This window comes from Aotus nancymaae, unplaced genomic scaffold (genome assembly GCF_030222135.1).
Source record: "Aotus nancymaae isolate 86718 unplaced genomic scaffold, 86718_ANA_hifiasm-v0.15.2.pri h1tg000108l, whole genome shotgun sequence".
NCBI lineage: Eukaryota > Metazoa > Chordata > Mammalia > Primates > Aotidae > Aotus > Aotus nancymaae.
In genome coordinates, this window is record NW_026988523.1 from 5246895 (window position 1) to 5265311 (window position 18417).

At 37.2% G+C, this 18417-nt stretch overlaps 1 protein-coding gene and 1 non-coding gene across 4 annotated transcripts in view; both read left to right on the forward strand.

Moving 5' to 3' along the window:
* DNM3 (dynamin 3) overlaps window positions 1–18417 on the forward strand; it is a 556271-nt gene that overhangs the window by 486755 nt on the left and 51099 nt on the right. The gene's annotated exons all lie outside the window — the stretch shown is intronic.
* On the forward strand, window positions 17504–17610 carry LOC135272353 (U6 spliceosomal RNA). The gene has a single exon (XR_010340514.1). It is a non-coding gene; the product is annotated as a U6 spliceosomal RNA (small nuclear RNA).

Sequence of the window (18417 nt, forward strand, 5' to 3'; positions counted from 1 at the left end):
AAAAGCTAGTAAATGGTAAATTCAAATTCTGAAAAGATATGACTAGTCCCACCTGAACCACATCTTCCCAGTAGCACTGTCAGTAAATGAATAATGTAATTTATATTATCTAATGTGTCCCAAACAGAGCACTTTCTGATAAACTTCTGAGACCACCACTTCCAGTGTCAGGGGTTCCTGCCCCCAGAGACATGTCCAGGAATATTACTTTTTCCTTTGCACTTCTCTAGTCTTCTTTCCCACCTGGATGCTCTACAGATTCTTCCACCATGTTTGATCATCCATTTAAAGTACTGTTTACCGACTGTTTTCTAACGGTTCTAAGGTTTGGAATCCTTGCTATTATTACACTTACTAGACAAATTAATAAATCCATTTGCACCTCAACTTCCTCATATGCAAACTGGGATATAACACACCTTTTGAGGATTCTTGAAATCATTAGATGAGAAAATGAAATCCATAAAGCTCTTAGTTCAGTCCCTGGCACTTGGAAGTTCCCAATAAGTGATTACTGCTGCCATTATTAGACTTTTTGCAGGTACAGAGACAGCGTTTACAGTCAGGGGGATTCATTTTCTCTCCTAGTTTGCCTAAGAATAAATAATCCATCTTTATTTATTCTATTGGTTATAATCTGATATAGTCTTTGACTTTGTTATTAATTTTAGCATATGTTAATAAGAAAATGATTATAAAATATCCTGTTCTGAATTTCATTTCAAGATAATTTGAATATAGCAATACATGACCAAATATCCGTTTTCTAAATTGAGATTTTAAAAATTCCCAAACTTCATCCCCTGAGTTGAATTCACTAGAATGAAACAAATGAAGACAATGTTCAGTAAGCTTCTAAAGAATCCACATATTAATTGGATCAATTTGGCCAAAGACTATTTTTGCCTTTAGAATTTATTATTCTGAATTAAGTGGTTATATGGTTGAGTGATTATGTAAAAAATCATATTATTTGTACAATGATATGTGAAGAGGATTTCTATAATGCCAGGGGTTAAAAACAAAGAAACACCAAGTCCTCATGTGTATAGAAAACTCATGCTAAGGCCAAAAGAAGCAGGAGGAGAGTCAGAAGAAATATACCAAAGCACCAAATATGTGCACCACGCTATGTGTGTCCGCATAATACACACAAAATGCTAAATCGGTAGTAATTTCTGGAAATAAAAATGCTTATTCTTTTTTTAAATTGTACAAACCTCATAAGCCTACTAGGCATGTACATACATATACCTTTAACTACTCACTTTATCGATTTTTTTCCAACAAAGAGGATAATAAATGAAAGTCTTCCTTCTGGATGATTAGTGGCAGTTGACTTGGAGTTTCAGTCCTTCCTCAGAACTTTTTGGCATAGTAAATAACATTGCAAAGTTGCTCACATTTTTCAGACTCTTCCATTTTGTCTCGTGTGTGTGTGTGTGTGTGTGTGTGTGTGTGTGTGTATGTGTGTGTGTGTCTTGTAGCGGAAATATTCTTACAGCTAGTGACTTAATATGCTGATGAACACAGAGAGCTTGATTTTTTTTAAACCAATATTCTGTGCCATTTGATTAGGTAATATTCAGCCTTTTCAAAGATTACTTAACTATCATGGTATCACTAGAGAGGAAGAAAGGAAATTCTGTAGTTAGCTTAGGAGAAAAAAATAATGTAAAACAGTTCTTCAAGAAGCCCAGCAATGCAATAAAGCATCTAGGTAATCTTTTAGAATATCAGAGCCTGGGGTATGCTAACGGGATCATAGGAGAAGAAAAAAACCTCCAGTTCTCACTCACATTAAAAGTGCTCTCTTTTACACAAGACACAATTCATAAAATCTTTTTATATCAGCAGGGAACTCAACTATCTGCATATACATGGAGACAGGCAGCTGTTAACAGCATAGCATGACACTGCTGAACAGTTCAGGATGCAGGATGAGGAATATCATTCTATCATTCCCAACTGAAACAACATCAGAAAATGTAGGCAGGCTAAATAGAATTATCCAAAATGGAGCCTGTCTGAAATTCCAAGTCTCCCAGAGACAAAAGTACTATTCACCTCTTCTTCTTTCTTATGGCTGAAATTCATTTGCATCCACTGAAATCCTTTAAATTATTACCCTCCTGGGAAAGTCTGCAACCCTTGTAGAACACTCGTAAACATTCAGTTGTTTCTGATCAGACCTATATTGTTTATAGTTCTCCTGACTCATATTTTAGTATCTTAGGAAGGAAAATTTAGTGCCAGGAATGTTTACCATCTATATTCTCTTGGTTTTTGAGAATTTCCATGGAAATTTAAAAAAATTAGGTATCTATTATACTTTTTGCTTCAAAGGTCATGATTCCCGAAGTATGACTCTTATCTGACCTTTTAGAATTATAAATCTAAGAAATGTTTGTGTTCCAGAGAATGAACACACAAAATGGGAACTAGTGATTTCCAAAGCTTCGGCTATAGAATAATTGATGGTTTTCTCCAAATATTTGTTAAAATTTTATTATAATGAATGCTAGGATTTTTTAAAAGTAAACTTATTTAGCAATAATAATTTAGCACTTTCAAAGTAGCCACATGGTCTGTTGCCCAGGACTCCCTTTAAAATTGCTTTGCTGAGGCTGTTCAACATCTGTCAGCATTTTCTGCATAAACCATTGGCTCAAAAAAATTCTTCAGGCTGAAACTTGATATATCAGGTCTCAGCTTAGGAGTTTTTATGTGTTTTCAGGAAAATAAGTTCGGGCGTTTTCAAGTTAGTGCTAGAGGACAAACAAACTCTAATATACCATTTCAAGACACCCTTTTATTTTGTACATGGGTAAAAGGAAGATAGACTTCTACCCAATTAAAATGGACAGAAAATATTGAAACAATTGTTGTGAAGCTTTCTCTACACTGTATTGCTAAATATGATGTCTTTATTGGAGCTATGTGACTACATTCTTCGTAGAATGGCATATGGAATTCTGCCCAGCTTTAATGCCAGAGGTCAGAATGTGCCCACCTCCTGGCAGCTGAGGATGATGGCTTAAGTGACAAATTCCGATCCTTCAGCTTCCCAGATCATTGTACAGCCAAAGGAGACTAATACAATAAACAACAGTTTGCCAAAAGGCATTGCGATCCACTGGTGGATTGTGGTTTTACACAGCTTCAACATACATTATCCTGACGTCTAAAATTACATCTCAGAGTACAGCTGTGTGTGTGATACTGGACTTCATTCCACTGGATGATCCCATGCAGTCCAGTTACAACAGGAATGCACTTTTGAACCTAAAGCTGTCACTACAAATCTCACTGTGAGTGTTAAGAATTCATGAAGAAATTCCAGTTTATTGGTTTGCAGGGATTTGCCTATGAAGGTAGAGTTTGTATCTTAAAATTGCCATTGCATTCAAGACAAAAAAAGTCATTTCAATGACTGAAGTTCTTACATTTTTCAGTTGACTATTTGTGATGTGAACTTTTTTTTCTTTTTATTTGAGCGTTAATTGGAAATAGGCAAGGAATGAGCAGGCCTTTAACATTCCAGTCCTCTGTGTCAGCTCTCTGTGTTAGAGAATTTATTTGAACTAAAGAGTTCCTAAATCACTACAGCATAACCCTTAGGGAAAATAAAAACTCAAAAATATATAAACAATTAAACTGTACGAAAATTGAGCAGCTGAGCACCTTAGCATACTTGCTTGCCTTTAGCTAACATATTTGAACCAATAAGGGTGTGTCTTTTGAGGCTGTCTGGGGTATACTTGTGGTTTTAGAAATACCAGTGCCTCACCTCCAGTAGTTACAGTGGTAAAGAAAAAATTGTTACCTCTTTCCTTTGGTGATTCTGGTGCATGTTTGGAAGATACAGCTCAAAACAATCAATACCCTCGGCCTCTGGTTTATAATATATTAATGTCTGCTCTCTGGAAGACCCATATCCACCACCTGCCCTCTGAATCCTGAGTAATCCAGATCCTCTGGAGGACTTAACTATATAAAAATTAAGAGCAAAACAAATGGTCTTGAAAATCCTTTCCAATAGACACAAGCAAACACAATAGGGATCAGATCATTTCACTTTCCTAAATGTTCTGTTTCCCCATACAGCATAGTGGAGGAGGACCTCTGAGGTGTCTGTTCTTTTTCAAATCCCCACCTCAAGGCATTCTCTTCACATTTCCGCCACCTGCATACACCCCTGATGCTCCATCCACCAAGCAGCCACATCTGCAGATATACCATCCTTTGCCCCGTTTCTGCACCTTTGCATGTGTGGTTTCTCCTGCCTGCAAGATGCTCTCATTTATTCTATACCTGATGAACATCTTCCTACCCGTCAAAACCCAGATCACTCTCTCATACATTCTTTCTACATTCCATGGAATATATAGATTTGGCTGTTACTGGTTTGTAATCAAATTTGTCTTCCTTTTTCACAACAGTCCTAAGGTTTATGCTAGTCTTGTCTCTGTCTCACTAATAATGAAATTAAGATTTTTAGATAGAAAATAATATGACAAGTATTAAAAGCACTCAGAAAGCTAAGGGTTTTTCTTCAGAGCTTTTATTCATTTTTGTATCTAATGTTGAAAGCAAGTAAAGATATATACAGAAGAGCCCTAGCTGAAATGTATTCATATGGTCCCCTGACCTAATCACAGATTCTTCTATTTCAACAGAACGTTCTTCCCCACAGATATAGGAAAATGTTCCAATTTTCCTCATTGATTTATGCTTATTGATCACTGAACTTAGAGCTTGGAAACTTGAAATTCCATTTTATGAATGCTCTCAATTTATTGTATGGCCTTAGAAAAAAATTATAAAACCTTTTTGACTCTTAGCTTTTGAAAAAGCAAATAATAAGTCTACTTATATCATGAAGTTTGTCTAAAGTTCAAAACAAACTACATGAGTAAAACAACTTGAAAACTGTATTCCTCTATATTTATACAAAGTATATATTCATATTTATATGACTAGTATACAGTATTATTATCTGTATCAAAGAAGACTAAAAGTCTACAGTATACGGAGCCCAAATAAAATTTGCCCAAAAAGAATGCTTAGGATGTAAACTGCTTTTAGTTTCAACCTTTGATTCCACTTACTCATGGTTCACAGAGTTTTGTAAGGATCTGTAACTACTCTGAAATAGGTAATAATAGTGCCAACTCATAGAGGTACTTAGAACATCAATGTGTTGGGTGCATGTGTGTGTGTGTGTGTGTGTGTGAGAGAGAGAGAGAGATAGAAAGAGAGAGAGAAGACATTTTTGCTAAAGAGTATCTGAAGACAAAAAAAGGCCAAGGACAAAATGTTGTAGAAAAACTGGGTTCTTGGGTTATTGTCACAAGCCCAGGAAGAGTTAGGCACACAGACACTTTGAAGGATGAGGGGGAATGGATTTTATTGGAAGAAAAGGAAAAAACTCTCAGCGAAGTAAGAGGGATTCCTGTTAACAGGCCCCCATTTCACAGATTGAATCCCAGTTGGTTTACCACACAGGAATAGGAGAGGCCAGGCTCCCCCCTACTGCAAATGGCACCAACTTCCCCATGCTGCACCCTGTCCTCTCAGTGGTCAGGCCAGTGGGAGATTCTCTGGGGACTTTACCCTTATCTTCCTCCTGCTTCTATCACAATGAAAACTCTCAAATCTTTATTATTCTAATGTGTAGTAAATCCACAAAGACATGTGAACTTAGATTTCTAGGGGTTTTTTTTTTTTTTTGGACTAGCTATCTTGACTTCAAAATATCTAGGAATATTAAGGACAATGTGACAAGTGTTCTAAATTCCTGATTGAGCACACAGGAGGATGAGACATTCCTGGGTAAGGAAATAAAAAAGAAGCTGGAAAGCAGAGGGTTGGCCTGTGGTGAACCCACAGCTGTCCTTGGGACATTTGCTATCACTGCACAAAGAGCTTTGGGTGTACTTAGACATATGGTGATAGGAGAAAAGACCTCAGCCAGAACAAACTGGGGAATTGGAACCAAGACCCTCACAGTAAGCCAGGACACTCGAGAGCTACACCTTAAGTGAAAATGGTGAATCAAGAAAAATCCACTTGCTGGTAAAAGGAGAAAATGAGGATGTGTCTGGGCCTGCATTGTGAATGAAAGGAGAGAAAAGCTTTGAGAATCCATTTTTATAGGTTCCTCATTCCATAATTTGAGGTTCAAATTTGTATCATTTACATGGGCAAGCAGAACCAAAGCTGAGGAATTAACTTAAAGTCAACTGAAGTTGGAGGTAGTTCTGGGAGCCTGTAGAAACATAAACACTCTCTGGAGCAAGACACCCTCAAATCAGATCTAATAGAAGCCCAGCTAAACATGAATCCACAATCCAACATTTAAAAGGACACACACACACAAAAAGCCATCATGAGTAAGTCAAGAGAATAACAAGTAGTAGAAAAGATTTTGGACTATGTTTAAAAAGTTTAAAGAAATAAAAGAGCAAATGACAAATTTGAGAAAGGAACACTTTTTTAAAGACAAGGCATATTTTAAAAATAGCCAGATAGAACTTTAAAAATGAATTGCAGTTATTGAAATTAAAATTTTATAAATAGATTAAACAGCTAGAGAGAGACTATGTAAAATAGGTTCTACACAGTGGTATGCTGATAGATGTTTAATAAGCAGCTGTCCAGATAGGGTATAGCCCTGTTCTGTAGCATTTGCTAATTTCCATGGTGTGAATGCTCCCACCATAGGTAGCCAATTTTAAGCTACCAATGTGATGTCAGTGAACTCGGAAGAGATGTGTACAATTGGTTCTCATGAGCTCTATAAACCAGCTCCTGCACACGATTAGACATGTAACTGAATAAATTACCCAGAATGCAACACAGAGAGATGGAAAGATAGGATCATATATAGGACATGAAGGACAGGCTTTGAAGGTCTAATATATGTTTAATTATCATTCTAGAGGAGAATAGGAGAATGACTAAAATGTTTCCAGAATTGATGAAAATCATGAATTCTAAGATCTAGGAACACCACAAATAACATCCAGACACACATTATAATGAAATTGCAGAGCACCAAAGCCAAAGAGATAACCATAAAAGCATCCAGAGAAAAAATACATCAACTACTAAAGAACAACAGTTCAGACTTCTTAAGGGCAAAAGTGGAAATCAGAAATCTTCAAAGTGCAGAGGGAAACACTGCCAAGCTAGAGCTGAATACCTAGTTAAAGGATTATTTTAAAGTGAGGCCTAATAAAGACACTTTCAGACAACAGAAACAGTTTGCCATCAAAGGTAAAAGGAATGGGGGAAAAATGCACTTTAGGAAAAAGGAAAATGATCCAGAAGGAACATGGACAAAGAAGTAGTTAAACATTTTTGTAAACCTAAGCCAATATTAAAACAACAAGAATAGTGTCTGGTGATTAAAAGCCATCTGAACAGTTTTATTTTCTCACAAATACTAAACAGCTTATTGTGCACTTAATTTAATTACATTGCTATGTAGAAGCTTTTTGTTTTGTTTTTTTGAGATGGAGTTTCGCTCTTGTTTCCCAGGCTGGAGTACCATGGCACAGTCTTGGCTCACCGCAACCTCCGCCTCCCAGGTTCAAGGCATTCTCCTGCCTCAGCCTCCTGAGTAGCTGGGATTGCATGCACCATCACGCCTGGCTAATTTTGTGTTTTTAGTAGAGATGAGGTTTCTCCATGTGGATTAGGCTGGTCTCGAACTCCTGACCTCAGGTGATCCACCTGCCTTGGCCTCCCAAAGTGTTGGGATTACAGGCGTGAGCCACCGTTCCTGGCCACACCATGTAAAAGTTTAACCATATTTTGGTCACTTCTGACTTATAAAACAATCAGGAAAAAAACATTAAACATTGTGATATAAGATTTACTTATTTTAATCCAAGTTACACTTTGCTAAACATACTGAAAACTTGACTGGGTTTTAAATTTGTAAAGAAAGAGCCATAGATACTTCAGAATTTTAAAAAACTTCTTTGTTGATCTTGAATGTTCTGTTATGTGATTCCAGGTCATTACCTAAGCAAGGATTTCCAATTCAGGCTAAGCTGGGAAAGACATTATTATATTAAAGTTTATGGTTGTGAAAACTTTACCCCTACAACACTGGAAGTGCAGGACCTTTGTTTCTCCCTATCCACATGCTAGTGACTTTTTACCACTAGGAGAGTTATATACTCACTGTGACTCACAGAAAAAGATAAGGTTACTTATACTATCTCCCAATAAATGGAGCCAAGGATCCTTGGAGAAATTCCAGGACTGGAGCAGCAAAAGTGCAAGATGACCCTGGAATGTCTCAAGGTGCCAGAAAGTAAAAAGTGCTCCAAACATTATGGGGAACATGTGAAAAAGATACAAGAAGCAAATTACAGGAGGTTCCCAATGACTACTAAATCTGGGACAATTTCAGAAATAAAATAATGATAGTAATAGATTATAATCTATAGAATAAAATAAGAAGCCATACTGACATAAACAAACAGTCGAATGAGTAATTATATGAAGGAGAAGTGAAAGCTGTTCCTCATAATTAATTTAGAAGATAGAAATTTAAAAATCACCATTTGCGAAACATCACAGTAATAATTGTTTCTCCTAAGAAACAATAGATGTTAAAATTAGCAGGTAAAAAGTATGATGAGAAACAGGATATTCACATAGCCTCAAATATCATCACCCATAAGATACTTATTAATTTCAAAGGAGAAAATAGAAATGTTATTGGAAGACACCATCTTAACCAATGGATCAAAGTTAACATCACTAGTAATGAGACAGATTGACATCACGTCTCCTGATGTAATGCACTGAGAGAGACACACCATTTATGTGGGGTGTTTTTGCCAAAAATGTACAACCTGAAGTAATGAGGAAACATCAAATTGAAGGACATTGTACAAAATAACTGGTCAATACTGTAAAAAACTATTAGGGTCATGAAAGATGAAAAAAGACTGAAGTATTCTCCAAACTAAAGGATACCAAAGAGGCATAACTGAGTGTAATATACGATTGAGGAGTAGATCCTGGGCCATAATATTACAATATCAATTTCTGGATCTTGATCATGGTTGTGTAGTTTTGTAAGATACTAACATTCTAAGAATCTGGGTGAAGGATATACAGGAATTCTTTGTATTAATTTTCAATCTTTTAATAAGACAAATTATTTCAAGCTGAAAATTATTTTACAAATCAAAGATAGTGTTCTCATGGTTTCCTTAGACCTCTCCATCCTCCCATAGTCTAAGAAAGGCCATTTATTAGTTACCTTCTTTCCCAGTTCTATCCACAGACATCAATGCATGGCTTCAGGAAAAGTGGGCCAAGGGCAAGGCTGAAAAGGAAGGAAACAGTTTGAGTCTGAAGCACAAGGTTCCTACTGTGCTGAACCAGTGTGGTAGAGGCTATTAAAATGCCATCTTTTTCTAACTCCCACTCCTCTCCTTCCTCTGCCTTCATACCCTACATCCCAGACCGCTTTTAATCCTATTGGGAGGGTATACAGAGAGAAATAAAGAAAAAATAATAATGAATGGCTGTGTTCTTTGGCACATGAATAACAGTTTCCCTTTTGGGACTTCAAGAATAAAAAATGAGAGGCTTTAAATCTTGCTAACTTGTGCAAGAATGTGCTTGTGTGTGTGTGTGTGCGCGCGTAGGTAAAAATGTAAACTACCACTGTGGAAAGAACAGTGCTGGCTTTTAAAATCTACTAAAGTAAAAGAAATAATTATTCCTGAATAAGGTGTGTCAAACACCAGTGGGAAGAAAGAAAAGCTGGTTATTTTGTTTAGAGCTGGATGAATTAGGAAAATCCTTTTTACCGCTAATTCAGAGATGAGCTGTTGTTGCCAAGATGTGGTTTATCAAACATCTAGGCTATCTCACAGGATGTGAGTTGGTTTAGCTTTGTAAAATAGCTCTATTTTTATTTTAGCCAAAAAGATTCTCAGTCAGCTCCCTCCCCTACTAGAATGAAACAGCAACAACAGCAGTGAAACCTGACTGAAACAGCCGAGTAAATGTTGGCCAGAAGCCTGCTGTGCTCCAGCCGGGCTTTTAGAAGGACTCGCTCTCATTTTGATTCATTGCTTCTCACAAGCCAGCTCCAGACTGCTTTTCTTGAGATAAAATAAGTTGTAGAAGTATAAAGGGAATGTTGCCACTGGTAATTCTTTTTACTTAAGATAATAAAAAGCACACAAAATTTCCATGCTCATACTTGACTCCTTTCCGGGTCCCCTTGCTGATTGTAACACACTGTGGAAATGGTGCAAGGAAAAAAAGCCACAGACGGTAGTCGGTGTTGCAGACCACATGACTCATTACTTGTACTTCTTTCTGGAGTAGTCTGTTTTTTGTGAGCTGGCTTCACTCTGGTTAATCACTTGGCACCCTGAGATTTCACCTGGTTGCCCCTTTGGTGGCTCAGACAGGGCCTGGGGCATCACTGAATTTATATTGAAAATCAGATCGGCATCTGAACAGCTCCCACAACACACACACACACACACACACACACACACCCCAAACACACTTAATCAGCATCGAGTAGTACAGTTTCCTTTATAAGTGATGGGAGCTGCTGGCTGTTGTTTTTGGCTTGAGGCCGTGTAGACCAGCCAGCCGTTGTGTAAGCATGGTCTGTCTGAATTGCTTTGGGGCTGTCTTCTTAGAAGTCTTGCTGTTCATTATTTTGCCAGCAAGACTTCCTATTACTTCTTTTTAGATTCCTCAATCTATGTTTTCTCTACTGTAAGATAGTAAAGTGTAGAGAATCAGGGAGCCCTGAAAATCTTGAAGATTTTTTTCCTTTGGTCTTTATATTTTTAATATGAGATTGGCATTTTAAACCATTGTAGAACTTGTGAACTTACTGAGTTTAAACTAGAATTTGGAGTAGGAGTTAATAACCAAACTGTTCTTCTCATGCTGTTTTAAAAACTTCTGGTATATATGCCTTTTTATTTTTTACTCATCATACAGTCTATTCAGAAAAACAAAAAAAAAAAACAAAAAAAAACAAAACATTAAGTAGCTCTTGGCAGAAAGTCAAAACCAGCATTTCAGGGAAGGTATTTAAAAGTCTTTTAAGTGTGGGCTATTTGTATAAGCAATATCTGCACATTTCTTATGACTGGGAAGGACTATTTTCATAGTCTTTCATGGAAATATTTCTAGACAATTTTCTGTGGCTCTTTTCCCTGAGCTCATTTATTTGCTTTTGCTTCAGAACACAGCATTTTAATGAGCAGTTTTACGAGCCTAACCTGCGTTCTGCAAGCTCCACATGACTGGATTCCTGTTGCACATAACCTTTGCCCTATTTTCCATTAAAACACAAGACTTTTCTATAATCATCTGTATACTATGACCTTGGAGGAAAAAAAATGCAACAGATACTTTAATCTACTATTTAGTCTACTTTAGCACACTAAAATTTATATTTTTTTAAAGTTGTTTCCTTATAGTTTTTAAAAGTATGCATATTAATATCTTCACAAATTTATTTATTGTGTAAGATGCCTAATTCGATATTACCTCTGGATAAATAACTTATTTAGCTATCTTTATAATCCATTGAGAGATGTACAAAGGCAATATGAACCCCAAATCATTTTGGAATTATGAACATTCAAAACAAAATAAAATGTAAAGTTTTCTGTCTCCACTTGGTCTTACATATAAAATAGGTGTCAGGAAATTCCTTCTTATAGCAAAGCTAAATCCTCACCTGATGCATTTTGGCTACTTCTCTTTGTGCTTTAATTCAAATGTAAAACAACTATTTTTCACTTTATACATAGTATCCTACTATTTTTATATGAAATAACTTTCTTTTCTATAACCTGAAACATCCACATACTGGTTTCACTTCCAGTATTTTAATCCATTTTCTTAATATCTGCTAAATATTCAAGCTCTCTCTTTCATTTGAGCAGTAGAATCCCAAGGAGAATGCAGAGCCCCTGCAGGGGTCTAACCAGTACCAAGAACAATGGAGCTATTGTTGTGTAGCACACTCAGCCCCCCTCAGGATCATGCGTTCCAGCCATGTTTGCCTTTTAAAACTACACTATGGATTTAAGGTAGTCTGTGGTTGCTTGTAACACCTTGCTCTTTTTCTGCCCTGCTTACTTTAGCCAATCGATCTCCATCTTATAATTCTGTTTACTTTTTCTTCTTAGAACAAGGAAGGTACTCTTTAAAACAGAGCGCAGTAAGTTTAGGGCAAATGAAAGGAAATCTACTTCACACAGCAGGTTATAAACTTGTGGAACTCATTAGTCCCAAAAGGTGGGACTGGCAGGAAATGTAAATGAATTCAGAAATCTTTTAGCCAGATTTATGAATGAGAGCCACAAATGGCTACTAAGAAAACTGGGACTGTACCTGACTTTTACAACAGAAGTCAGAGAGCAGCTTTGAGCTCCCCCACAGGATGCCTCTTGAGACCTATTGGGGTGGCTGACCTTGGGTCTCCCCCACTATGGGATTTCCTGAGCATCCTGTGTCCCGTCCACACTTGTTCTCAGTTTCACTGGGTCTCAGAAAGAACCAGTAAAGCTTATCTGGGAGAGGCAACTTTCTTTTCAAAGTAGAAGAAAGAAAGCTACTTTTTAAAGTAGAAGAAGAAAGCTTCATAACTTTTCCTTTCCCGTTCAACCATCTGCCTACCTTAGTGCCAATTATGACTGTCAGACAATAGTGATGTCTGTCTAGTAGAAACTAGCTGAAATCACACTTGGATGTTAAAACATAGATACTTTCTTTTAGGTTAAGTCAGACCCTTTTTTTCCTGGGAATTTTCAGGCCTGAGACCATAAATAGCATTTTTATTTCACCCTGTACTCTATCCTCAGTAGAACCTTCAAACACTTAACTCCTCTGCTTTTCTCAGATCTATATCTCTTTAGTGCAGTGTTCTCAAACTGCAGCACTTAATAAATGCAAACGCTCCTGGCCTCACCCCAGACCAATTAAATCACAATTTTGAGGGTGGAACCCAGGTATCAATAGTCTCTAAAACCATCCCAGGTAATTCTCCCAGCAGCCAAGTTGAGGGTCTTGACCTGACAAGTACTGTTAGGTTCTCTCCTTACCCTGAGCTCCCTGCTTGGTATCTCAGTGTTGTCTGCAACATCATTCTGCAATAGCCACCTCTCCATGTTTAATGTTTATTAGTGATTATAGTGAAGCTCTCTACATAAAGCATCAATGCTAGCTCTTTATGCTTTTTCTGTCCTTCCAAATGTGAACACTTAGTAAAAGAAAACTAGCTGCAAAATCTGACCCATTGCAAATACCCAACACTTGTAAGATCCTGCCCTCCTTTTACTCACCTCTTTGTTGACTAGCCAGACACCTGCTCCAAAAATGATCTTTCATCACATCTGTCTCTCACTTTTCCTGTAGGCAAGAATGTCACCATTTTAGGAGAATACAGAAGCCAACCAGAAGAAGCTGCCTGATACCTTTAACTTAGCTGAGCATTCTTCCACCGTTCTCTTCTTATTCTTCCTTTAAATCATTGAAAAGAAAAATTCTACTTTCACTTATTAAATACGATTGAATACCAGCTGTGTGCAATACATTAAAATGTAGTGAAGACCTATTAGAAAGCAATGAACAAAAATACATGAAAAGAATATGAAGACTTAACAATAAGAAATATTTAATAAGCTATGAGTGTCTAGGAAGGAGGGATCATTTAGGCCAGGTCTTGAGTAATGAAAAGATTTTAGCAATCAAGTATCAGGCAAAAGGGCATTCAGATTCAAAGGGGCAACATGGCTAAAGACACCAGGTTGTGATGTGCATGGTTTGATCTGGGAATAGCTAAAGGTCTGGTATAGCTGGAATATGGCATGGAAAGTGAATCTTTCTGAGTATTTCTCATTTATGGCATACTGAATCTCATTTCTAGTATCTTTAGTCTTTTGTCTTCTGGTTCCTTTTTAAACTTTATATATACACATGGCTTCCCTGGCCTAAAAGAAACATCTTTGACCCAATCCTGATATCTTGATAAATACCATGCCATTCCTTTCATTTTTCTGCCAAACTTTCACAGTATGACTTATGCTTTCTTTCTGCCCCCTTTCTACATTCTCCACCTCACCCTCCTAATCTAGCTTCTGGCCTCCCCTTAATCCTATCCACAAACCCCCATCCTTACAGAAAAGCTGCAAAAGATTCTTACATTGTTCAAAGCCATTGGCCAGCCCTCATTCTATTTAGCTTTTAGCAACATCTGGCACTGTGAATGACTGCATTTTTCTTGAAAGCTTTTTTATCTAAGGTAGCCTGGGATGTTGCATGATGGTCGAACTCCTCCCACCTTTTTTTCACTCTCTATGGTCTCCTTTGCTGGCACTTCTTCTACCTCCTTAACTGCGAATATCCATCCCCAAATACTTTCCTCCCTCTCTTGTTTCATTCTATTATGTATTCTTTCATTCTGAAAGCATTAACTGAGTACTCACACTAGGCCAGGCACTTTGCTAAACACAAAGATAAATTTGGTTTTCTCTGTACACTCATTGCTTTTAAGCATGTTTTCTGTTCTTACGGCTCCAGCTTCCAATTCTGTATGGAAGGTTTCTAAATCTACGTTTTCTGTTGTGAATTCTGAATGCTCATTCTGTAATTCCAGTTGCCACCAGATATGTATTTTGCATCTAAACAATTTACTTAAAAATAAACTCTTTTTTTTCCATAAACATCAATTTCTCTGCCTCAGTATATTTACCTCAATCAATGAAGTCACCATATCCATCTTCAAGACTGGACATCTGAGCATATTATTTTACTCTTTTCTCAGTACATTTTGTATCCAATCTGTCACAATTTTCCAATAATTTCTTCTTTAGAATGTCTTTATGATTCACTGTTACCTCTCCATTTTTATAGCCACCCACTTATACATAGCTTCTTACTAAAGACAATAATTGATCTCCCTTCTTCCACTCTCACTCTCCTTAAATAAGTTCAGTCTGTAGTTGCCATACTAATCTTCCTAAAATATTGCTCGAGTACATCCTTTCTGGTGACCTTTCAAGCCTACCACATTTCATTTCATCTCCTTAGTCTAGCCCAATTTCTCCACAGTTCGACCACTCATTTTGCAATTCAGCCATATATTCTACTCAACATATTTGTTACCGTGCCCTTCCCAGTATTTTCCCAAAAACATCAAACTAATTTCTACCTCCATTCCCTTTGTTTCCCTCACCTAGATGCCTTCTAAGGGTCTGCATGCCCCAATATAACCAGGCCAAGTCTCACTCACTTTCTTTCCATAGCCTTGCCTCGCACCAGAAACCTCTAGAAAACTCTTCTCTCTTGAAAAGCTAATTACATTTAGAGGCTTTACCATACCACTTGCCTCATATTACATGCTCTCTTTATGAACATTGTTTTTGGCCTGTTAACAGGCTCCTACCCAAATATAGGGTAAACTTATTAGGTGAACTGTATATAATTTTATTAATTTTAGATAAAAATAGTATTATGTTTATGTTTTTTAAGGTGTCTTATCTTTTAGGAATATACACTGAAATATTTACAGATAAAATTATGTGATGTCTGAGTTTACCTCAAAATAGTTGATAAGTATAGACAGAACAAGGTTAGCCATGTAATGAATTGCTGAAGTTGAGTTACGAGAGATTAATTTGTACTGTTCTCTATTCTATCTACCTTTACATATATTTTAAATTTCTTAAAAATATTTTTAAAGTAGTCATTGATGTTAAGAAATTCTTGTTAAATATTTTTGATGTGATAATGGCACTGTGGTTATGATTTTTGAAAATTCTTATCTTTTAGAAATACCAACTGAAATATTCATGCATGAAATGATAATAATGTAGACATTGAGGTCGTTGCATTTTTAAAAGATTATAATAAAATGAGAGAAAAAAATGTTTAAATTGTCATTGAAAATGTCTTATCCCCAGAAATACATTCATAAACCCCAAGGTGAGAAAACAATACTTTAGATAGTTATGTAAAGGCTGTTCTATGTTTTGCCTGTTTATACCTAAAGACTACATAGTAAGCAAATCTGTGAGTTGCACATCCTGTAGATGAGTGCGTAGAGAAGAGTAAAAAACAACCAAACACTGTATATGAGACTTCATAATCTTTACAGATACAGGATTTTTCTTTTTCTTTTTTTTTTTTTTTGAGACGGAGTTTCGCTCTTGTTACCCAGGCTAGAGTGCAATGGCACGATCTCGGCTCACCGCAACCTCCGCCTCCCGGGTTCAAGCAATTCTCCTGCCTCAGCCTCCCGAGTAGCTGGGACTACAGGCACGCGCCACCGTGCCCAGCTAATTTTTGTATTTTTAGTAGAGACAGAGTTTCACCATGTTGACCAGGATGGTCTCGATCTCTTGACCTCGTGATCCACCCACCTCGGCCTCCCAAAGTGCTGGGATTATAGGCGTGAGCCACCACGCCCGGCTGATACAGGATTTTTCATAAGAGTAATGGCTTTAGGCCGGGCGCGGTGGCTCACGCCTGTAATCCCAGCACTTTGGGAGGCCGAGGTGGGTGGATCACGAGGTCAAGAGATCAAGACCATCCTGGTCAACATGGTGAAACCCCGTCTCTACTAAAAATACAAAAAATTAGCCGGGCATGGTGGCGCCTGCCTGTAATCCCAGCTACTCAGGAGGTTGAGACAGGAGAATTGCCTGAACCCAGGAGGCGGAGGTTGCGGTGAGCCGAGATCGCGCCATTGCACTCCAGCCTGGGTAACAAGAGCGAAACTCCGTCTCAAAAAAAAAAAAAAAAAAAAAGAGTAATGGCTTTAAAAACTGGATTATATTCCAGGTAACGTCAGCCTTCAATGGATATACATTCAGACATGCTAGTACCAAATAAAGTGACTCATGCCTGTAATCTCAGCTAGTTAAGAGGCTTAGGCAGGAGGATTGCTTGAGGACAGGAGTTTGAGACCAGCCTGGGACACACAGCAAGACCCTGTCTCTAGAAACGTTTTTTTAATTACAGGTGGCATGCACCTGTAACCCTGCTACTTGGGAAGTTAAAGTAGGAGGATTAGTTGATCCCAGAAGTTCAAGTGAGCTATGCTCATACTACTTGACTGCAGCCTGGGCAACAACAGAGCAAGGCCCTTTTTCTAAAAAAAAAAAAAAAAAAGTAAAAACTAAATAAATAAACACGGTAAAGCAGTCCTTAATTAAAAAAAAAAAAATGAAAAAAATGAAAACCAGCCAAACAAAGAAAACCCCACAGGCTTTCCCCAATATCAACTTAATTCATAAATTTAGTATTAGCCCTCCAAAAAACTTTTCAATAAATGTTGATTATTAGCAAATTCATCTGATTTCAGGGAGAAGAGTCTTGTCTCTGTGATTAGAATATTCATGAGCAACCAAATGGCCAGTAAGTTAATATCAGAACCTAGCTGAATGTCTGAAAAACCCAAAAGTTAGAAAATCATTCATGGATGCTCACTTCAATAGCACATATTCTAAAATTGAAAAAATATAGACAATATTAACACAGTCCCTGCACAAGAATCACATGCAGATTCAGGAAGCATTTCCTATTTTTCTGAATGAGAAACTTAACAAAGGGATAGATACTAAAAAAAGAACTGAACAAATTTTGGAGCTGAAGAATTTAATGATTAAAATAAAAAATACAGTTGAGAGATTCAATAATAGATTAGATCAAATAAAAGAAAAAATTTTGAGGCCAGGTGTGGTGGCTCATGCCTGTAATCCCTGTACTTTGGGAGGCTGAGGCAGGTGAATCACAAGATCAGGAGATCGAGATCATCCTGGCCAACATGGTGAAACCCCGATTCTACTAAAAATACAAAAATTAGCTGTGCATAGTGGCAAGTGCCTGTAGTCCCAGCTACCCAGGAGGCTGAGACAGGGGAATCACTTCAACCTGGGAGGCAGAGATTGCAGTGAGCCGAGATCATGCCACTGCATTCCAGCCTGGTGACAGAGTGAGACTCCATCTCAAAAAAAAAAAAAAAAGAAAGAAAGAAAGAATTTTTAAACTTGAAGATGAGTATTTTGAAATAACCTAGTCAGAAAAAGAAAAGAAAAAGGAATTAAAAATGCCTTACAGAACCCATTGGAACACCATTAATTGAGCAAATGTTCACAATATGAAAATTTCAGGAGAAGAGATGAGAAAAGGCATAGAAACCCTATTTAATGAAATAATAGCTAAAAACTTTGCCTGTCTTGGAAGAAATATGGATATCTAGATCCAGGAAACTCAAAACCCCAAATATATTAAGTTGAAAAAGGTCTTCTTCAACTCACATTATAGGCAAAGTGTCAAAAGTCAAAGACAAAGAATTCCAAAATAGCAAGAGAAAAGTGTTAAGTCACAGAGAAG